Source organism: Arachis ipaensis, chromosome B9 (genome assembly GCF_059453495.1).
Source record: "Arachis ipaensis isolate K30076 ecotype BB chromosome B9, ASM5945349v1, whole genome shotgun sequence".
NCBI classification, from domain to species: Eukaryota; Viridiplantae; Streptophyta; class Magnoliopsida; order Fabales; family Fabaceae; genus Arachis; species Arachis ipaensis.
In genome coordinates this window covers 119,821,679-119,833,981 of record NC_142444.1, presented here as the reverse complement: position 1 = coordinate 119,833,981, position 12,303 = coordinate 119,821,679, and the positions used below count along the sequence as shown (strand labels likewise).

Below are 12,303 nucleotides of genomic sequence, written 5' to 3'. Positions count from 1 at the left end.
GCTTCACTTGGGGCGTTTTGTCCCCTTTTTATTACTTTTCTTTTCTTTTTCTTTTCTTTCTATTTTTTTTCTTTTGATATCTACATATATTTTTTTTCTTTTTATTTTTCTCATTTTTTTTCATTCAAGCTACATACAAGAACATCAATGCACAAGGTCTATACATTTAATCAATACATGAGCATGTACCCAATTCCCAATATATACACAAAAATTACAAAACTACCCTTTTATTCCCCCAATGTCCCAAGGTTCCCACACTTGAATGATGCACACACACTAGCCTAAGCTAATCAAAGATCCAAATGAAGGGTTTTATTATTTTTCGCTTTAAGGCTTGTGGTGCACGAAATTGTGATCTCAGGCAACGGCGCCAAAAACTCTGTACGCACGTCTTAATAAATCGTTTTTCATTCACAACTTCGATACAACTAACCAGCAAGTGCACTGGGTCGTCCAAGTAATAAACCTTACGTGAGTAAGGGTCGATCCCACGGAGATTGTTGGTATGAAGCAAGCTATGGTCACCTTGTAAATCTCAGTCAGGCAGATATAAAATAGTTATGGAGTTTTTAAACATAAATAATAAATAGATAGAAAATAAGGATAGAAACACTTATGTATATCATTGGTGAGAATTTCAGATAAGTGTATAGAGATGCTTTCGTTCCTCTGAACCTATTCTTTCCTGCTGTCTTCATCCAATCAGTCTTACTCCTTTCCATGGCTGGCTTTATGTAAGGACATCACCGTTGTCAATGGCTACTTTTTATCCTCTCTGGAAAATGGTCCGATGCGCTGTCACTGCATGGCTAATCGTCTGGAGGCATCACCCTTGTCAATGGCTGCATCCCATCCTTTTGTGAAAATGGTCCAAATGCTCTGTCACAGCACGACTAATTATCTGAGGTTCTCGATCATAATGGAATAGGATTCACCCTCCTTTTGCGTCTGTCACTACGCCCAGCACTCGCGAGTTTGAAGTTCGTCACAGTCATTCAATCCCAGAGTCCTACTCGGAATACCACAGACAAGGTTTAGACTTTCCAGACTCTTATGAATGCCGCCATCAATCTAGCTTATACCACGAAGATTCTGATTTAGAGATCCAAGAGATACTCATTCAATCTAAGGTGGAACGGAATTGGTTGTCAGGCACGCGTTCGTGGGGGAATGATGATGATTATCACGTTCATCACATTTAGGTTGAAGTGCGAATGAATATCTTAGAAGCGGAATAAGTTAAATTGAATAGAAAAACAGCAGTACTTTGCATTAATCTTTGAGGAACAGCAGAGCTCCACACCTTAATCTATGGAGTGCAGAAATTCTACCGTTAAAAATACATAAGTGAACATAGGGTAAGCATGGCCGAGTGGCCAGCCTCCCATGGAGGTCTAGAGATCTAAAAATGATCCAAAGATGATCCGAAGATGATAGTAAAAAGTCCTATTTATACTAAACTAGTTACTAGGGTTTACAGAAGTAAGTAATTGATGCATAAATCCACTTCCGGGGCCCACTTGGTATGTGCTTGGGCTGAGCAAGAATGTTACACGTGTAGAGGTCATTCTTGGAGTTGAACACCAGTTTGTAACGTATTTCTGGCGTTCAACTCTGGCTTGTGACGTGTTTCTTGCGTTTAACTCCAGACAGCAGCGTAGAACTGGCGTTCAATGCCCTTTTATGTCATCTAAACTCTGCCAAAGTATGGACTATTATATATTGCTGGAAAGCCCTGGATGTCTACTTTCCAACGCAATTAAAAGCATGCAATTTTGAGGTCTGTAGCTCCAGAAAATCCACTTTGAGTACAGGGAGGTCAGAATCCAACAGCATCAGCAGTCCTTCTTCAACCTCTGAATCTGATTTTTGCTCAAGTCCCTCAATTTCAGCCAGAAAATACCTGAAATCATAGAAAAACACACAAACTCATAGTAAAGTCCAGAAATGTGAATTTAACATAAAAAATAATGAAAACATCCCTAAAAGTAACCAGATTCTACTAAAAATATACTAAAAATAGTGCCAAAAAGCGTATAAATTATCCGCTCATCACAACACCAAACTTAAATTGTTGCTTGTCCCCAAGCAATTGAAAATCAAATAGGATAAAAAGAAGAGAATATACTATAAATTCCAAACTATCAATGAAACATAGCTCTAATTAAATGAGCGGGACTTGTAGCTTTTTGCCTCTTGAATAGTTTTGGCATCTCACTTTATCCATTGAAGTTCAGAATGATTGGCATCTATAGGAACTCAGAGTTCAGATAGTGTTATTGATTCTCCTAGTTCAGTATGATGACTCTTGAACACAGCTATTTTATGAGTCTTGGCCGTGGCCCTAAGCACTTTGTTTTCCAATATTACCACCGGATACATAAATGCCACAGACACATAATTGGGTGAACCTTTTCAGATTGTGACTCAGCTTTGCTAAAGTCCCTAATTAGAGGTGTCCAGGGTTCTTAAGCACACTCTTCTTTTGCTTTGGACCTTGACTTTAACCGCTCAGTCTCAAGTTTTCACTTGACACCTTCACGCCACAAGCACATGGTTAGGGACATCTTGGTTTAGCCGCTTAGGCCAGGATTTTATTCCTTTAGGCCCTCCTATCCACTGATGCTCAAAGCCTTGGGATCCTTTTTATTTACCCTTGCCTTTTGGTTTTAAGGGTTATTGGCTTTTTGCTCTTGCCTCTTGGTTTTAAGAGCTTTTGGCTTTTTTTGCTTGCTTTTTCTTTTTATTTTTTTTCTATTTTTTCGCTTTTTTTTTTTCTGCAAGCTTTGTTCTTTGCTACTTTTTCTTGCTTCAAGAATCATTTTTATGATTTTTCAGATTATCAAATAACATGTCTCCTTATCATCATTCTTTCAAGAGCCAACATATTCAACATTCTTAAACAACAACTTCAAAAGACATATGCACTGTTCAAGCATTCATTCAGAAAACAAAAAGTATTGTCACCACATCAATATAATTAAACTAAGTTCAAGGATAAATTCGAAACTCATGTACTTCTTGTTCTTTTGAATTAAAACAGTTTTCATTTAAGAGAGGTGATGGATTCATAGGACATTCATAATTTTAAGACAAAGTTACTAAATACTAATGATCATGTAATGAGACACAAACATGGATAAGCACTTAACATTGAGAAAACGAAAAACAGAAAATAAGAACAAGGAATGAGTCCACCTTAGTAATGGTGGCGTTTCCTTCTTGAGGAACCAATGATGTCCTTGAGCTCTTCTATGTCTCTTCCTTGTCTTTGTTGCTCCTCCCTCATTGCTTTTTGATCTTCTTTTATTTCATGAAGGATGATGGAGTGCTCTTGATGTTCCACCCTTAATTGTCCCATGTTGGTACTTAATTCTCCTAGGAAGGTGTTGATTTGCTCCCAATAGTTTTGTGGAGGAAAATGCATTCGAGGCATCTCCGGGATCTCATGGTGATGAGCTTCATGCGTCTCTTGAGATCCATGAATGGGCTCTCTTGCTTGCTCCATCCTTTTCTTAGTGATGGGCTTCTCTTCCTCAATGGGAATGTCTCCTTCTATGAAAGCTCCAGCTGAGTAACATAGATGGCAAATAAGATGAGGAAAAGCTAGCCTTGCCCCAGGAGAGGGCTTTTCGGCTATCTTGTAGAATTCAAGGGAGATGACTTCATGAACTTCTACTTCCTCTCCAATCATGATGCTATGAATCATGATGGCCCGATCCACAGTAACTTCAGATCGGTTGCTAGTGGGGATGATGGAGCGTTGGATGAACTCCAACCATCCTCTAGCCACAGGCTTGAGGTCCAGTCTTCTTAATTGAACCGGCTTGCCTTTGGAGTCAATCTTCCATTGAGCTCCTTCCACACATATGTCCCTGAGGACTTGGTCCAACCTTTGATTAAAGTTGACCCTTCTAGTGTAGGGGCGTGCATCTCCTTGCATCATAGGCAAGTTAAACGCCAACCTCACATTTTACGGACTAAAATCTAAGTATTTCCCCCGAACTATTGTAATATAATTCTTTGGGTTTGGGTTCTTACTTTGATCATGGTTCCTAGTGATCCATGCATTGGCATAGAACTCTTGAACCATTAGGATGCCGACTTGTTGGATGGGTTTTGTTAGAACTTCCCAACCTCTTCTTTGGATTTCATGTCGGATCTCCGGATACTCATTCTTCTTGAGCTTGAAAGGGACCTCGGGGATCACCTTCTTCTTGGCCACAATATCATAGAAGTGGTCTTGATGGGCTTTGGAGATGAATCTTTCCATCTCCCATGACTCGGAGGTGGAAGCTTTTGTCTTCCCTTTCCCTTTTCTAGAGGATTCTCCAGTCTTAGGTGCCATCAATGGTAATGAAAAAACAAAAAGCTTATGCTTTTACCACACCAAACTTAGAATTTTGCTCGCCCTCGAGCAAGAGAAGAAAGAATAGATGAAGAAGAAGAAGAAAATATGGAGGAGAAGAGGGAGTGGTGTATTCGGCCAAGAAGAGAAGAGAGGGTTGTGTTGTGTGAAAATGAGGAAGAATGGAGGGCTATATATAGGGAAGGGAAGGGGGGGTAAGGTTCGGCCATAAGGGTGGGTTTTGGGTGGGAAATTGATTTTGAATTTGAAGGTAGGTGGGGTTTATGAGGTAGGCTTATGGGGAAGAGTGGATGGATGTGAGTGGTGAAGTGGTTATAGGGAAGAGAGATTGAGGTGATTGGTGAAGAGTTTTGGGGAAGAGTGTTTATGGGATTGTGTGAAAGAGGGGTCAGAAGAAGTGAGTGGAGGTAGGTGGGGATCCTGTGGGGTCCACAGATCCTGAGGTGATCCTGTGGGTCCACAGATCCTGAGGTGTTCAAGGATTTACAACCTTGCACCAAATTAGGCATGCAAAATGCCCTTGCACACAACTCTGGGCGTTCAGCGCCAGATTGGTGCTTGTTCTGGGCGTTGAACGCCCATTTGTTGCCCATTTCTGGCGTTGAACGCCAGAACCATGCTTGTTCTGGGCGTTCAGCGCCAGCTCTTTTCCAGGGTGCAATTCTGGCGTTCAAACGCCCAGATGCTGCCCATTTTGGGCGTTCAGCGCCAGAACCATGCTCTGTTCTGGCGTTGAATGCCAGCCAGATGCTTCTTACTGGCGTTTAAACGCCAGTAAGGTCTTCCTTCAGGGTGTGATTTTTCTTCTGCTGTTTTTGATTCTGTTTTAAATTTTTATATTTATTTTGTGACTCCACATGATCATGAACCTAATAAAACATGAAAGAACAAGAAAAATAAAATTAGATAAATAAAAATTGGGTTGCCTCCCAATAAGCGCTTCTTTAATGTCAATAGCTTGACAGTGGGCTCTCATGGAGCCTCACAGATCTTCAGAGCATTGTTGAGACTCCCCAACACCAAACTTAGAGTTTGGATATGGGAGTTCAACACCAAACGTAGAGTTTGGTTGTGGCCTCCCAATACCAAACTTAGAGTTTGACTGTGGGGGCTCTGGTTGACTCTGTTTTGAGAGAAGCTTACTATGTCTCTTTTCCATGTTTACAGAAAGGTAACCTTGAGTTGTAAACACAAGGGAGTCCTCATTCAATTGAAGGACTAATTCACCTCTGTCAACATCAATCACAGCTCTTGCTGTGGCTAGGAAAGGTCTTCCAAGGATGATGGATTCATCCTCATCCTTCCCAGTATCAAGGATTATGAAATCAGCAGGGATGTAAAGGCCTTCAACCTTTACTAACACGTCCTCTACTTGTCCATAAGCCTATTTTCTTGAATTGTCTGCCATCTCTAATGAGATTTTAGCAGCTTGCACCCCAAAGATTCCCAGTTTCTCTATTACAGAGAGGGGCATGAGGTTTATCCCTGAACCAAGGTCACACAGAGCCTTTTCAAAGATCATGTTGCCTATAGTACAAGGTATTACGAACTTTCCAGGATCCTATTTCTTCTGAGGCAATGCCAGTTGATCCAGATCACTTAGTTCATTGGTGAACAAGGGAGTTCATCTTCCCAAGTCTCAATACCAAATAATTTGGCATTCAGCTTCATGATTGCACCAAGGTAGTTGGTAACTTGCTCTTCAGTAACATCCTCATTCTCTTCAGAAGATGAATACTCGTCAGAGCTCATGAAAGGCATAAGGAGGTTCAATGGAATCTCTATGGTCTCTAGATGAGTCTCATATTCCTTTGGTTCCTCAAAGGGGAACTCCTTATTGATCACTGGACGTCCCAGGAGGTCTTCCTCACTGGGATTTACGTCTTCCCCTTCCTCTCCAGGTTCGGCCGTGTTGACTATGTCAATGGCCTTGCACTCTCCTTTTGGATTTTCTTTTGTATTGCTTGGGAGAGTACTAGGAGGGATTTCAGTGATCCTTTTACTCAGCTGGCCCACTTGTGCTTCCAAATTTCTAATGGAGGATCTTTTTTCATTCATGAAACTCACAGTGGCCTTAGATAGATCAGAGACTAAATTTGCTAAGCTAGATAGATTCTGCTCAGAATTCTCTATCTGTTGCTGAGTGGATAATGGAAAAGGTTTACTATTGTTAAACCTATTTCTTCCACCATTATTAAAGCCTTGTTGAGGCTTTTGTTGATCCTTCCATGAGAAATTTGGATGATTTCTCCATGATAGATTATAGGTGTTTCCATAAGGTTCACCCATATAATCTACCTCTGCTATTGCAGGGTTCTCAGGATCATAGGCCTCTTCTTCAGAAGGCGCCTCTTGAGTATTATTGGATGCAACTTGCATTCCATTCAGACTCTGAGAAATCATATTGACTTGCTGAGTTAATATTTTATTCTGAGCCAGTATGGCATTCAGAGTATCAATTTCAAGAACTCCCTTCTTCATAGGCGTCCCATTACTCACAGGATTCCTCTCAGAAGTGTACATGAACTGGTTATTAGCAACCATGTCAATGAGTTCTTGAGCTTCTGCAGGCGTTTTCTTTAGGTAAATGGATCCACCTGTAGAGGTATCCAATGACATTTTAGCCAATTCAGATAGACCATCATAGAATATATCCAGGATAGTCCATTCTGAAAGCATGTCAGAAGGACACTTTTTGGTCAGTCCTTTGTATCTCTCCCAAGCTTCATAGAGGGATTCACCTTCTTTCTGTCTGAAGGTCTGAACATCCACTCTAAGCTTACTCAGCTTTTGAGGAGGAAAGAACTTGGCTAAGAAAGCCTTGACCAGCTTATCCCAAGAGTTCAGGCTATCCTTAGGTTGAGAGTCTAACCATACTCTAGCTCTGTCTCTCACAGCAAAAGGGAAAAGCATGAGCCTGTAGACTTCAGGATCTACTCCATTAGTCTTAACAGTATCACAGATCTGCAAGAATTCAGTTAAGAACTGAAAAGGATCTTCAGATGGAAGTCCATGAAACTTGCAGTTCTGCTACATCAGAGAAACTAATTGAGGTTTCAGCTCAAAATTGTTTGCTCCAATGGCAGGAATGGAGATGCTTCTTCCATGTAAATTGGAATTAGGTACAGTAAAGTCACCGAGCATCCTCCTTGCATTATTATTATTTTCAGCTACCATCTCCTCTTCTTGTTCGAAAATTTCTGAAAGGTGCTTGTTGGATTGTTGTAATTTAGCTTCTCTTAGTTTCCTCTTCAGAGTCCTTTCAGGTTCCGGATCTGCTTCAACAAAAATATTCTTGTCCTTGCTCCTGCTCATATGAAAAAGAGGGACAGAAAAATAATAATAATAGGGGGTCCTTTTTACCACAGTATAGAGGTCCCTGTGTGAGTAGAAGAAAAGAAGAAGAAAAAAATTCGAACACAGATGGAAGAGGGGGTTCGAATTTGGGTGAGATGAAGTATTAGTAGATGAATAAATAAATAGAAGGAGATATCAGATAAGAGAGAGAGAGAGAGAGAGAGAATTTTCGAAAATAATTTTTTGAAAAAGAGTTAGTGATTTTCGAAAATAGTTTTTGAAAAAGGTTAGTAATTTTTCTAAAATTAAAATAAAAATTAAAATAATTAGTTAATTAAAAAGAAATTTTTGAAAAAGAGAGAAGATATTTTCGAAAATTAGAGAGAGAGAGTTAGTTAGGTAGTTTTGAAAAAGATAAGAAACAAACAAAAAGTTAGTTAGTTAGTTGAAACAAATTTGAAAATCAATTTTGAAAAGATAAGAAGATAAGAAGTTAGAAAGGATATTTTAAAATCAAATTTTGAAAAAGATAAGATAAAGAGATATTTTTGAAAAGATATGATTGAAATTAGTTTTAAAAAAGATTTGATTTTTAAAATCACAATTAATGATTTGATTCACAAGAAATCACAAGATATGATTCTAGAACTCAAAGTTTGAATCTTTCTTAACAAGCAAGTAACAAACTTGAAATTTTTGAATCAAAACATTAATTGATGATGTTATTTTCGAAAATTAGGAGATAAAGATAAGAAAAAGATTTTTGAAAAATATTTTTAAAATTTTCGAAATTAATTAAGAAAAATAAAATTTATTTTTGAAAAAGATTTTTAAAAAAATAAGATTTTTAAATTGAAAATTTGATTTGACTCATAAGAAACAATTGAATTTTAAAAATTTTTGAAAAAGTCAACTCAAATTTTCGAAATTTATGAGAGAAAAAAGGAGAAGATATTTTTTTGATTTTTGAATTTTTTTATTGATGAGAGAGAAAAACATGAAAATGATGCAATGCATGAAAATTTTGGATCAAAACAATGAATGCATGCAAGAATGCTATGAATGTCAAGATGAACACCAAGAACACTTTGAAGATCATGATGAACATGAAGAACATATTTTTGAAAATTTTTATATGCAAAGAAAACATGCAAGACACCAAACTTAGAAATCTTTCATGTTCAGACACTATGAATGCAAAAATGTACATGAAAAACAAGAAAAGACACAAAACATGAAAACATCAAGATCAAACAAGAAGATTTACCAAGAACAACTTGAAGATCATGAAGAACACTATGAATGCATGAATTTTTCGAAAAATGCAAGATGAATATGCAATTGACACCAAACTTTCAACTTGACTCAAGACTCAAACAAGAAACATGAAATATTTTAGATTTTTATGATTTTATTAAATTTTTTTGGATTTTTTGAAAATTGGTGTGAAAAAGGAAAAATAAGGATTCCAAAAATTTTTAATATGAATTCCAGAAATCTTGCACTCTGAGTCTAAAGCTCTAATCTGAGGGTTAGACATGGCTTAATAGCCAGTCAAGCTTTAGCATGTAACATCAGAATATACTGCTCATTACTTATCAAATTAACTTGCCTCTATGCTGATGGTTTGGAAGCCTCAGTCCAAAAGAATTTAGACATGGCTTTACAACCAGTCAGACTCCAACATGCTTCATGAAACACTAGAATTCATTCTTAAAAATTCTGAAGAAAAATATTTTTTGAAAACATTTATTTAAAATTTTTTTTTAAAAAACAAAGGAGAAATTTTTGAAAGGTTTTTGAAAAATTTTTGAAAATAAAACAAAAAGAAAATTACCTAATCTGAGCAACAAGATAAACCATCAGTTGTCCAAACTCGAACAATCCCCAGCAACGGCGCCAAAAACTTGGTGCACGAAATTGTGATCTCAGGCAACGGCGCCAAAAACTCTATACGCACGTCTTAATAAATCGTTTTTCATTCACAACTTCGATACAACTAACCAGCAAGTGCACTGGGTCATCCAAGTAATAAACCTTACGTGAGTAAGGGTCAATCCCACGGAGATTGTTGGTATGAAGCAAGCTATGGTCACCTTGTAAATCTCAGTCAGGCGGATATAAAATAGTTATGGAGTTTTCGAACATAAATAATAAATAGATAGAAAATAAGGATAGAAACACTTATGTATATCATTGGTGAGAATTTCAGATAAGTGTATAGAGATGCTTTTGTTCCTCTGAACCTCTGCTTTTCTGTTGTCTTCATCCAATCAGTCTTACTCCTTTCCATGGCTGGCTTTATGTAAGGACATCACCGTTGTCAATGGCTACTTTTTATCCTCTCTGAAAAATGGTCCGATGCGCTGTCACTGCATGGCTAATCGTCTGGAGGCATCACCCTTGTCAATGGCTGCATCCCATCCTCTTGTGAAAATGGTCCAAATGCTCTGTCACAGCACGGCTAATCATCTGAGGTTCTCGATCATACTGGAATAGGATTCACCCTCCTTTTGCGTCTGTCACTACGCCCAGCACTCGCGAGTTTGAAGTTCGTCACAGTCATTCAATCCCAGAGTCCTACTCGGAATACCACAGACAAGGTTTAGACTTTCCGGACTCTCATGAATGCCGCCATTAATCTAGCTTATACCACGAAGATTCTAATTTAGAGATCCAAGAGATACTCATTCAATCTAAGGTGGAACGGAAGTGGTTGTCAGGCACGCGTTCGTGGGGGAATGATGATGATTGTCACGTTCATCACATTCAGGTTGAAGTGCGAATGAATATCTTAGAAGCGGAATAAGTTGAATTGAATAGAAAAATAGTAGTACTTTGCATTAATCTTTGAGGAACAGCAGAGCTCCACACCTTAATCTATGGAGTGCAGAAATTCTACCATTAAAAATACATAAGTGAACATAGGGTAAGCATGGCCGAGTGGCCAGCCTCCCATGGAGGTCTAGAGATCTAAAAATGATCCAAAGATGATCCGAAGATGATAGTAAAAAGTCCTATTTATACTAAACTAGTTACTAGGGTTTACAAAAGTAAGTAATTGATGCATAAATCCACTTCCGGGGCCCACTTGGTGTGTGCTTGGGCTGAGCTTGAATGTTACACGTGTAGAGGTCATTCTTGGAGTTGAACGCCAGTTTGTAACGTATTTCTGGCGTTCAACTCTGGCTTGTGACGTGTTTCTGGCGTTTAACTCTAGATTGCAGCGTAGAACTGGCGTTCAACGCCCTTTTACGTCATCTAAACTCGGCCAAAGTATGGACTATTATATATTTCTGGAAAGTCCTGGATGTCTACTTTACAACGCAATTGGAAGCGCGCCATTTTAAGTTCTGTAGCTCCAGAAAATCCACTTTGAGTGCAGGGAGGTCAGAATCCAACAGCATCAGCAGTCCTTCTTCAACCTCTGAATCTGATTTTTGCTCAAGTCCCTCAATTTCAGCCAGAAAATACCTGAAATCACAGAAAAACACACAAACTCATAGTAAAGTCCAGAAATATGAATTTAACATAAAAACTAATGAAAACATCCCTAAAAGTAACAGAATTCTACTAAAAACATACTAAAAACAGTGCCAAAAAGCGTATAAATTATCCGCTCATCAGCTTGTAATGTGCTAAAATTATGAACAAATGGGTTAATCGTAGGCTCAAATTGGCTAACAATGGATGATAAAAGGTAGGCTATTTGGGTAAGTGAGCTAAACGAAATGATGGCCTTAATCATATAAATGCATGAATACACAAAATAATGGACATAAAGAATCAAACAAATCAAAGATTACAATCATAGAAAGAGAATAATGCATACAAGAAGGAAAATAAGTGGTTATAATATGTAACCACACCATTAGGCTCAAATCTCACAAGCTTGTGTTCTTAGCTCAAAAACCATGTTCCAAAATAAATTCTTTCAAGCAAGTTCAAAAAAAAATTTTTCGAATTGGTAGGGTGCCCTAAAATAATTTCTTGGAAAAGAAATCATCACCCTAACCAAGTAGTCCTAGCAAGAAAGAAGTGGTGAAAATATGTACAAATTCTAACTAGCATGCAACCTAACATGCAATGTAATAACTAATCTAACAAAGAAAACTAAGAATTGATGTTGGACAAGAAAATTGTTACCCACGGAGATCAGTCGGACGACCTCCCCACACTTGAAGATTGCACCGTCATCGGTGCATGCAAAGAAGAGCAAAGTGGACGTGTTGCTACAATTGATAAGCTTCTTCAAAAGGTTGTGTGGGTGGACTTGTTTGTTGCCCCATTTAAAAGCTCTTCCTTTTCTTCCTTCTTGGTGGCCAACCTAAAAGGAGAGAAAAAGAAAGAAAATGAAGCTTACAATAAAGATATCAAAGCAAATAGAACATAGGCGGGGGCTAATGCCAAATAAGAGTATGGTTCTCTACGACATGGTAGCTAAGCATGTGAGTAAGAAAATAATATGAGCTAATGGCATATCAACTAATACTTGATGCAAGAATAAAGTCAAAGCATGAAGAGCATATTGAGCATCAAGTTCAAATAAGAAAAAGTAGATCATGAAAAATAATATGAGCTCATATCAATGCACAAGGGATACAAGAGTCATAAAAGATGAAGCATTGATTTAA

The 12,303-nt window shown here is 38.1% G+C and overlaps 1 non-coding gene across 1 annotated transcript; it reads left to right on the top strand.

Moving 5' to 3' along the window:
* The first annotated feature begins 7,045 nt into the window (after window positions 1-7,045).
* LOC148546112 (small nucleolar RNA R71) lies at window positions 7,046-7,153 on the top strand. Its single transcript, XR_015902066.1, has one exon. It is a non-coding gene; the product is annotated as a small nucleolar RNA R71 (small nucleolar RNA).
* The last annotated feature ends 5,150 nt before the right edge of the window (window positions 7,154-12,303 follow it).